At 37.2% G+C, this 10815-nt stretch overlaps 1 long non-coding RNA gene across 1 annotated transcript; it reads left to right on the top strand.

Annotated features, from left to right (window-relative positions):
* Nucleotides 1-1093: 1093 nt before the first annotated feature.
* Nucleotides 1094-10534, top strand: LOC135299931 (uncharacterized). The gene is made up of 4 exons (XR_010361771.1): nt 1094-1205; nt 2748-2892; nt 10088-10324; nt 10415-10534. It is a non-coding gene; the product is annotated as an uncharacterized LOC135299931 (long non-coding RNA).
* The last annotated feature ends 281 nt before the right edge of the window (nt 10535-10815 follow it).

Genomic DNA, 10815 nt, shown 5'->3' with positions numbered 1-10815 from the left:
TATTAGGAAACTGTATTAGGAAAAAAAGTATTAGATCTTGTATCAATTGATTAAAACATGCTTTTCCTCCTGACATAAAATTTGGAATAAAACATTACTGAAGAATAGGCCCTCTTAATACAAACATGTCTGATGGCATTATTTTGCTCTTTCAGCTCTCTCTCTGAAGAATCTGAAGATTCTTCCTTGTTCCTTCTAGAATGGATTTTCCAAAAGAGAAACACCAGTGTCACCTACCTAAAAATTATACACAATTTTTCACTTGGCTGGGCCTGCACCTTCTGCTGCTCTCTAATTGATACTTAGGAAAATGCTATTCTGCTTTCTGCCTGCCTTTCATGAACAGGCAGTTGGAGTTTAAAATAAATCCTGTTAATTTCCAGGAGTGGATGATTGCTTTCTCGTTCTTCGTTCTGTATATGCTTGTGGTCACTCAGTTTATTCTGTCATTTATCCTTTCTATTTCAGATGTCTTTACTCTTATTTTCCTCCCATTTTCTGGTGTGAATTTCCACTTGCTGGCTGGAATTCAGAAACAACGAACCTGAGTAAAGACCTCCAGAAAAAGATTTTTGCTTAAGTGCATGATTGCAGATGCTGGAGCCATGCCCAGACAAAACACTGCCCATGTTACTCTGTCCCTCCCTGTTGGAAGGGAGTGATTAGACATGTTGGCGGCAGCTTTCACTCTGCCCCTGATGCACCAGGACACCTCCCTGGAGGATCCAGCCACTCCTGACAAAAGACCAGGTTCAGGAGTGGGGCCAGGGAGCAGCAGCTTGTCTTTTCTCGTTCACAATGGTAATTCCACTACAAAACAGCAATGACAAAGTTTCCCCCCATGCTGCGTTTTCCTGTCTCAGTTAAAATTTCCAGCCAGGTATCAGCCAAGGCAGGGTGTATGGGGAGAGAACAAAGATCATCTAGAGAGTCTGTAGAGGTGCTGATGCACAGAAATGTACCTAGAGACAAACATGATTTATTGGCCTGTGTTAATATGATGCATATCCTTATGATGCCACAAACAAGCACAAATCTCTTATTGTCCTTTGGAATGAGACACAGAACCTCTTACAGCTATTGTTTAACCTTTATGAGTTACTCTGATAGTAGCTATGTTAGTTTCTCCCAAGATTACATTTGATACAATTAGTGGAATGACCTCTTTCAGAAGATAAAACTGAAATTCAGATGTTTTCAGAAAGGTGGGTGACAGGGTTCCTTGAGGGATGTGGTGAATGTCAGTCTCTGGAATGTGGGTGAGAGGAGATGAGAGGGTAGAAAAGAGGTACAGCACAGTATAAACTACATGCTGAATAGAATGTAGATCCTTGAGGAAGGAAAAATTCAGAACAAAGCAGAATGAAACTGAATAATGCACCATAACTCATCCTGATCTCTTGGACTAAAAGTAAACAGACTTGAAAATCATTTTTTACCTGCAAAGATTCACTTCTATATAAGTAACTAGGAAAAAAATAAACCAGATTAAAATCACTTTAAATGCACTATGACTGTAGATGGAAATTAAAACTTCTTCAGCAGCAGTTTACAAATGCAGAACTAGAAAACCATGCATCACAAACCCCATAGCCAAAGTAGCTGGGAGCCTGCTTTGGGGAAAAGTGCTTATGTTGTTCCATATTTCTTCTTTCTAAGCACCTAATTTGTTATGTTATCCAAAGCAGCCTGCACAGTGAAGAAAGTGCAATAAATGCAGTCATGAGTGTTCACTGTCCAAGGCAGGCAAGAATAAGGCTTCTTCTCCACCCTATCTCAGTTGATATTTGCATACACAAGCTTGAGTGCCTGGGCTATCAGCAGTAAAACAAAATAAAAGTAAGTCCTCTCTTTGAGAATGTGAGGAATCAAAATACATAGACTACCCGAGATGAATTTCAACAGCAGGGTTAGGTTTGCAGATGTTCTTGTTTGAGGTGAATTATTTCAGCTCAAAAAAAAAAAAAAATAGGCTTGTGCTTATTTCTTTCACATTACAGAGTCCACTGTTTGAGGGGCAGAAGGAAAGAAGACATGTTAGAAGCTATTTACATAGTGAAAAAATAGAACAGACATGACATAAGAAGGAACGTGTACCACACTGAGCTCTCAAAATGCGTTCTTTGAAATTGGGGCTCTGTGTGGTTATTTCATCTTGGCAGCTGAAGTAATACTCTGTGCAATTATCCATATTAGGGAAACCGTAAAAAATAGAAATGGCTTTGTTTATAGCTTCATTCTAATACACTGAGTGGTGGACAGCCACAGCTCAACTGGCTGTGTGCTATCAAGGATCACTTCAGACATTTGGATCATGAGAGATTCCTAAAAGCTTTATCAGCTTGCAGCTTGTGGGAGTTGCCGTGCTGAAATTCAAACATGATTTTCAGTTCTCTGGCCAACCTTTTATGGGAATAAGACTGTGTTTATAAAAAAATCTCTGTGCAGTTTGTTTATCATGTTAAAATCCTACAGACTGGAGGGTGGATATGAGGGGAGCTGTTGTTGGTATTAGTAATAGTAAATGATTTTCAAGGGAAATAATTCCATTTGAATACTGTATTTAAAATTGAAATATATATATATGTAAACCCTCCTGCCTTGAAATATATTGTATCTATTTCATGCCCCCTAGTTCTGTCAAGTAACAGGAGAAAAAGTGGAATGAAACTCAGTCGTCTGTTGTGCATCTATAGTGATGTGATTGATATACAGATTTATATACACGTTTGGTTTTTGATTACTAGGTTAAATGCATCAGGCAATTGTGGTGTAAGAAGCAGGAGGTAGAAGAATGAGGATAAGCAGCATTTGCTGATGTGTTTCACTCATTGAAACAAAAAGCAACATAGAGCATCTCTAACATAAGATTGCCTAAAGCAAGCTATGAAGGTAATGTGTGAGCTGAAGACAAATTTGTGAGGAAAATTTTAAATCATCCTTATGAATATGGCTGCCTTTTTTAGTTAATTCACTGACCTTCCTTCTGAAGAGTGTCTTTGAAAGTCAGTAAGCCATATCTATCCCTGAATCCTTGAGTTTGGGGCTGAAATAACAACTATGACTGTTTGTGTATGTTTTACTGACACACTTCACCTACACAGAGAAACTGAGACAATGATCAGCCTGACACCTATGGCCAGTTAAAAAAAGAACATACTCCTCAAGCACTGTTCTAGTTGGATGGTGTGTGTGTGTGTGGGGTGGGGGTACTCTGTTCAAAGTTACTTCCTGTTGGTGGGGGATTTTAACCCTGAGTATGTAGCAAGAAATAATCATCCATTCTAAGATTTGTAGAAATGCAGATCCCTCACTTTCACAGCATGGAACTGATGCAATTCCCAGAGCAAGCATCTGTGAATTGGGAGTGGGGCATTTCATTTTGATGGTGTCAGTCAGAGGACAGGAAATCTTGTGGCAGTTTTGAAAAATCCTCCCAAAATCTATCTCTAGACAAGAACACACAGCAAACATAAAGCAAGACTCAGGAATACACACCTTAGAAGAAAATTTAGCTTGGATTTTACACAAAGTTATTTAAAATTCCCCGCTTCTTAACCGAGACTGAAAGCCTACTAAAAACATGCTAGATGAAGAAGAGGACATAAACTCATCCTCACATAAACCCACCAGTTAGTTTCAAATGGGTTCACTGCTGTTTGAACTAAGCACTGATACTTCCTCAAAGAGAATTTACCTTGATGGTGTTTCTCTGTGTCTGTATTGTTTAGGAACCTTCCACAGCCAAAATGTCTGGCAGGAATCTTCTTCGCTATCTCAAGTCACAAGCCTGGCTTGGGCCAGAGATTCTTAGAGATAAAACTTGCCTTAGTTTTATTCTTCCCCAAATCCCAGGACAAATAATAATTAATATTAACTTGATAGCAAATTTAATAACCATATAGCCCACTTCTTTTATCTAAAGTAAGTGCAAGGGACCTGGTATTCTGTGAGGTAGTGGGCACAATTTGCATAGCTCCAAATTCTCCCTCCAAGATCCTGGTTGTAAAAGGACTGGAAGCTTGTTTTGTCCCCTCATTGTTCCATGTTCCATAAAATTTCAACAAAAGCAAGTGCTGACATTTTCTGTCACAGCCGCCTTTTCAGTAATTTGGAATAAGTACTTTCTATTTCTCCAGAGAAAATGCTTCAGTCTCAAAAGCTGTTTATTTTGCCTTTTGCTTCCTTCAGAAGGAAATAAAAATCTGTGAGATAAAATGAGTTGCAAATGTAATTGCAATAAATATATCAAAATAAATAAATAGCAGATATTTTCCATTTGTGCTTTAAAGGAAACAACTTTACCAGGGCTCTATGACCTAGTAAAAAGCATATTAAAAAACAAAGCCCACAGCAGTCTATAAAAAAAAAAAGGCATTTGGTAGCATCTGAAATAAAGAACAGTTTACCCAGTTTAGTCTAAACCCACAAAAAAACCTGTTGGTTGTTTTATTGCTCCTAGAGCATTTTAAGACCCCTAATTACAGTGAAGCCCAGAAGAGCTCATTTCCTTTATACTTCTATTGAGAAAAAGGAAGTGATTGAGGGCACGATTTTAGAAGAACATGGTTAGACAGAACTGTTGGCAAACATCAGAAGGACAGAATATTTTCTGAGAGGCCATAAACCCACTAAAATGACAGTGAGATTTTGCATCAGCAAGCTATAAGAGTATGAAGGCTGTACTGGTGGGCCACAGTCCAGATGCTAAGGGATACCACTCTACTGAGAGGGAAGATGTAAATTAAATCCTGCCATGCGCAAAAAGACAACTTAAAGTGATCATCGAGGAGAGAAGTTTCAGGGTAATCCTCACAAAGGTGACACTGAAAAGTTTCAGTGTTTTCCTCTCGCTGCTTGGAATGTTGGTGGTTTCCATAGCATGATTATTTCTGTAATTGCTTTGTGTAACTAGTACTAATTTACCCTCATAGCATATTGACCTTGTACAACTTTAAACTTTGCACAGCTATTAACAGATTATGCCACCACTTTGTAAATCGGTTTTCTGCTAGATTCTTTTCCTTCCAAGAAGGCTTTTGTTTTTCAATATTTGCCCCTCAAGGTATTTCTCTTTATTCATCCCTCTGTTCAAATATACTAAGGGCCTGTCAGGCTGGCTTTTGTTTTTACTGCCTAAAAACAGGTATTAGAAGGATAGCAAATCCAACCCAACAGCAACGTTCATGACCAATTTTCATTCAAAGCAGAATGTATTTTCCAATTGCTGAACATCAGTTTGAAGGCTGCAGAAGTATGTTAAAATCCGAACACTCTAGAGAAAAATGTCAGTACCAGAACTTGTCTCCCTAGCAAAAGTAAACCTTTTAAAATCTTTTTCAAAGTTTTGACTTTTCCCTTCTTATTTTCTCATGTTGCTTTCTCCTTCCTTAAAAAATATTTGTAAGCCCTTCTTGTCTCAAATCCTTACTGCTCATCCTAACTCCCATTGCCATCCTAACACAACCTCCTGTAGGTCCTGCCAAAGGTGAAAAAAGCTTTTTTTTGAGACAAAGTGTAAGATTTTTACCTGGATCTGTTCTTCACTTTTCCCCCCCTCTTCTTTAGACAGATCCAAAATCAGAAATTATGGATCTGAAGAGGACATGTGATAATTTAAAAGAGTGGCTGGTGAAGAAAGACTGTTTCCTGTGCCTATCATCTCTTGGAATAAATGTTAATTACAACACAGATTCCACTTTTTTTCAACTAAACCAATATACTGAAAAACTGATAGTATAAAATAGTATGTGTTTGATTGACATGACATTTTAGATTGGATGCTTCAGAGAATAAAAATCAGAAGAGCAGTAAAAAAAATATCTCAACATAAGTTGATTTATGGTCAGCATATACTTTTTTGTTGAGTTCCTATTGATCTACTTGATCGTTTGCTATTTACTACCCTACTAGCTCAAAAGGAAGTAAAAGTCAAAGGTTATGAAATGGTGGCATCAAGATACCTTTTTAAGACACAATATTTTCCTGATATCTCAAAATATGAAGAAACACTGAGAGGTTTGTCATAGAACTGTTTCATATAGCAATAGTAGAATGTTAGAAACAGCATACAGTGTGGATTATTTAACAGTTGCCAAATAAGATGATTAAAAATATATTCAGCTGAAGACAGTTCTAGTTCAAGTTTCTAAGTGTGTTTTTCCCCGCTTTTAGCTTCTCACATATGACATGTCTTTGGGCCAACAAGCAGAGATTTCAGCGAAAATGAGAGTTCGTCTCAAATGGTGTGAAATATGAGATGGAAATATCTTGTATCAGTGCGTAATGCTCGCTGTAAAAATATGAGCTATAAAATTTAATCTTGAATTACTTTATACTGCTAATGTTTTAGCCAATTTATTACAGCTGCACAGTTCTGGCACAGAACACCTTGTTACTCAGAGCCCTTTACTCCTCGCTGCCTGTGTCGCACACCCAGCAAGGGATGAGCCAGCTCTGCTAAGGACATGGGGCTAAAAATGGTGCATATTATTTTAATACACTTCTGATTTTTATTCCCTGAAGCATCAAATTCAAAATGTCATGTCAATCAAACACATAATATTTTATAATATCAATTTTTCAATGTATTACTTTAATTGAAAAAAAAAGTGAAAAAAAATCTTTGTTGTAATCTATTTACTCTTATCAAAGGCAACACTTCCACTGTATCTTACTTAATTGAATTGAAGGGGAAACTCTGTGGCTTGTATCATGGATTATTCACTCTCTGTATATAATTATATAATTCATCTGTATATAACCTTTAATTGGAAAAGACAGGGACTAGTACAGGAAATCTCAAACACCAAGGGTCCTTACCAGAGAACAGGTGATGACAGGCTGTCCTGAACCAGCAGTTGTACTGGAATGAGATCAATAGTTGGGTTCTAAAAATTTTCTTTGAGGATCAATCTTATTTAATAATTTTACAGCTACCCTTGGCATACAAAAAAAATGTTGGATACTAATTGAATTTCTTCATAATACAATGTTGAACTGAATCAATAACAGCAAGACACATATATATATCATAGGGGGAAAAAGGGATAGCACTGGGGATGTGCCACAGGTATAAAATGAGATTATACATTACAGGATACTATCAGTAATTTTTCCCTATTCTCTCTTCCAATGCCACAGAAAAATGAAACACAGGTACAGAGGAAAAAAAATCTCAGCCACCCTGTATAACACTAATTTTTTGGTGCTGTGTAACATGGTCAGGCAAAAAACAAATATAATCCAAGTATCTATCACACAAAGTATTTCCAGCAGAAATTGCCAAATGGAAGTGCACGTATTTGGAGCCTCAAAATGTAAAAAATTTGCTCCATTTAACATTAACAAAAAAAAAAAAAACAAACCAAAAACCCCCAAAAAAGTAAAAAAAAAAAAAAAAAAAAAAAAAAAAAAAAAAAAGAAAAAATAAAAAAAAGTGGGATTTAATATATAAGTAAGGACTACTGGGGTGATCAAAGGAATACATAAATAGTACATCAAAAAACAAGAACTTTTCTGGCCTTGGCTTTTCAATCTAGCTAAATGCCAGATGGGGGTAAATTGACCTATAAATATCCCAAGAGAAAACAAGAGATAGTAGAGGCATTTATTTGTGTTAAAGGAAAATAATAATGTTCAAAGAAGTAAGCACAATATGAGTGTGATCAATTTTAATATGGAAGACATTTTTCAGTATTTAGGAATGGGAACAATGATAGTTCAGTGGCTGCATCTTCCAAACTCCCAGTTCTGTGTGTGATAAATGGGGAGGATCTGACTGATGCTTTATACCTTGCCATATCATGAGAATTTGGAATTACTTAGAGATCTTTTCTTGGTGGTTTTTTTGGTTGGTTTTTTTTTTTTTTTGTTTTTTTTTTTTTTTTGTTTTTTTTTTTTTTTTTTAATATTAGGACATGGTAAAAGATCTTAAAAACTTCAATACCACAAAAGAGTTAATTAAACCTCCACAGCAAGGCTGTTATTCACATTGGTAAGTGTTATAATGAGGTAATGCTAGTGATGATACTGTCCAGTATCAATAAATCTTCTCAATCACATGGTGGTGACCTATCACACTGAGGATGTACTCTGGTACTTTTTTCTAATGCCTGAAAACCTTTATTTTACTAATAAAATTTTTAGCTGACGCATTTTCTGATGCTACTGCTTGCAATTAGCTTCTGCTTCTATTAAACAAGCCCCCACCTTTTGTGATGAACACATTTCGGATCTCTCAGAAGTTCTTCTGTTCTTACTCCCATTTCTACCCTCCTCATACTGTGTATGGACAGTAAAAATACTTTGAAGAGCTGAGTCCCTGTTTTCATTCAGTTCATTCCAAATATAGTCCCACCTAGCCAGAAAGGGCTGCTCTCAGTAAGCAACGATGGAATAATAAACTGAGCCCATCACTGGTTTCAGTTCATGATTTCAGAATAAGGTAGATCAGACTGCCAGAAATACACATAAACATTCTGCTCCTTGTTTTGGATTTACAAGGTCTGAAGAAGTGGTTTTGATTCACAGATCAGCTTTTTAATAAAAAACTTGCTACAGCTCAAATGAATAGAAAAGTAGCAATCTCTAGTTAGGAGAGAAAAGCGATAAAGAAAAATAGGGAAGGAATTACACCAGAAAATGTATTTTAGTACCTTAGAATATTTAGCAGATTATTACAGTCATTCCAAGGAGACTTTAGCTCTTCATCTTTATGTCCCTCTAGGGAGTTACAGATTGTCTGCAGCTTTCCAGTGGCCCTGCATGCTGTCTAAAAATGGCCAGGCCACTGGAATGCTAAAAATCCCAGTCTGAATCTTTCAACAGCCTTTGTAACTCACCCAGATGAACCACAGCCCTCTTGATCCTGTGCCTATTATTCTGCCCTTTCATTACAGTATTACTAGTCATTGAAGCTTTTTTTAATGAACTAAAGAATTCAGTCTGCAGGAGCACTGCACTATGGTTCATAATTTAGATCTCTCTCATACTTTACATTTTGATCATGCTCAGCACAAGGGCAATAGTCAAGTTAGCTTAATAATAGCCAGAAGAAATGCCTCTAATCCAATTGGTCACAAGGCACATATCACCAAAAACAATTTCTTTATAATTAAAAGGTTCTCGCGGGCACAGTGAAAGCTTGGAAGTTGCCCAGGGATTTTGGGGGAAGTGTGTGGATTTTTTTCCCATAGACAGCAACCACATTGAAGCAATTTCTGAAACACACTGATAAGCTTTGCCTTTGAATTTACATTAAAGAGCTCAATAGTTGCTACCTGTGAGAGCAGCTCATGCTTCTAAACTGACTTGTGTCCTGTAGAGATTAAGGACACAAGGCCTCCAGGAGATTAGCACATCACTTGGTTTAAGTGACACCCAATCCATTTTATTGACATGGCCTCTATCCTGCAAAACAAGCACTTTTTAAGTGAAACATCATGAAAATTTGTGTGGCTTTATGGGCCAGTGTATAATGGCTTTTCATAGGCAATTATTGGCCACTATTGGCAGGTCTGTAAACGAAACCAGCAGTAGTGGCTCATGATGCCTTGTCAGTCCGTGCCACCGCATACTAATGCAGCAGAGCATGCCCACAGGAAACCTGCATTGTCTTTTAATTTTCCTGGAGCCTCGTGAAGGACTAAGGACTTTAAAGCCCATTCATTGCATCAAGCAGATCATTACACTGAATTGTTACAATGTTGATTTCAGAGTGGTGCTGAATCACAAGGCCACTCCAGGCTTCAATCACCTTTTGTAATTATTTATTTTCAGCAAGGCAAACTTGAGCCTTTGCTGCAAGAAAGAAAATTAGCATGTAGGTGAAGAGCTCTTTCACCTTCTTTTTTAATGCCATTCCAGTCACGGGGTGCAGCATGGATGCACCACTTGCTGCTGAGTAGCTGCATAGTGGGAATGAGAATAATTGTTGAATTAAAACTGTGCACCAGCTTGGGAGATCTGACGTTTCACAAGCCTGCCTGCCAGCTACCTGGATTCCATTATGCTGGAGAAAATAAGCTTTTTACTAACACTTTGGAAAATAAATTTTCCATTCTTTTCTCTTCCTTTTGATCTATAGTATAAAGAGGCTGCATGTGCTGAGGTCGATACGATGCATGAAACTACGCTGTGCTGATGAGAAGAGTAAGCAGCATTAAATCACACACACATATACACAGACAGACATTTTATCATCAGGGAGCTCTACAGCAAAGCCATGAACTACAGCTACCTAAAATACAGCGAGATATGTTAATCCAAAATGAAAGCAAGAAAAGGATGCAATACAATTTTATGCTAAATCATTTTAGTAGAGGTATGGAATTATTAAATGTGAAAACTGAATGCAGGTGGCCCTCTTCAAAATGTCTGTGTTAAATCAGGTCCCTTTTTTCTTGTTTTTCAGCACAAAAGAACTCTTCATTTTGTCTTTTTAACTCATAACCAAGTATCAAAACTAGAGGATATACAAGTGGATTCCTCCTGTTTCTGGAAATAACCTGACAGCCACAAGAGCCAGCAGGACCTTTCACAACCACTGTATGCACTGCATCAATGCCACAGCCTAGGCTGGCAGCATCTGCCTGAGAGCAAGTCTTCAGGAAGAGTGGGTAGTGAATTCATATCTGCACAAAATTAAAATTAATCCACCCTCACCCTTATAAGCAAAAGCTCTTTTTTTTTGTAATATTGTAAAATTCACAATATTTTTGCATACAAATTTGAAAAATTCAAGAGTTTTTTAAACAAAAATGAACAACTTGCAATTCATCATTCATGATTGGAAAAAGAAAGAAACAGAACAGG

This window comes from Passer domesticus, chromosome 4, assembly GCF_036417665.1.
Source record: "Passer domesticus isolate bPasDom1 chromosome 4, bPasDom1.hap1, whole genome shotgun sequence".
Classification (NCBI taxonomy): domain Eukaryota; kingdom Metazoa; phylum Chordata; class Aves; order Passeriformes; family Passeridae; genus Passer; species Passer domesticus.
Note: the sequence above shows the minus strand (reverse complement) of the source record. Positions and strands in the feature narration are given on the sequence as shown.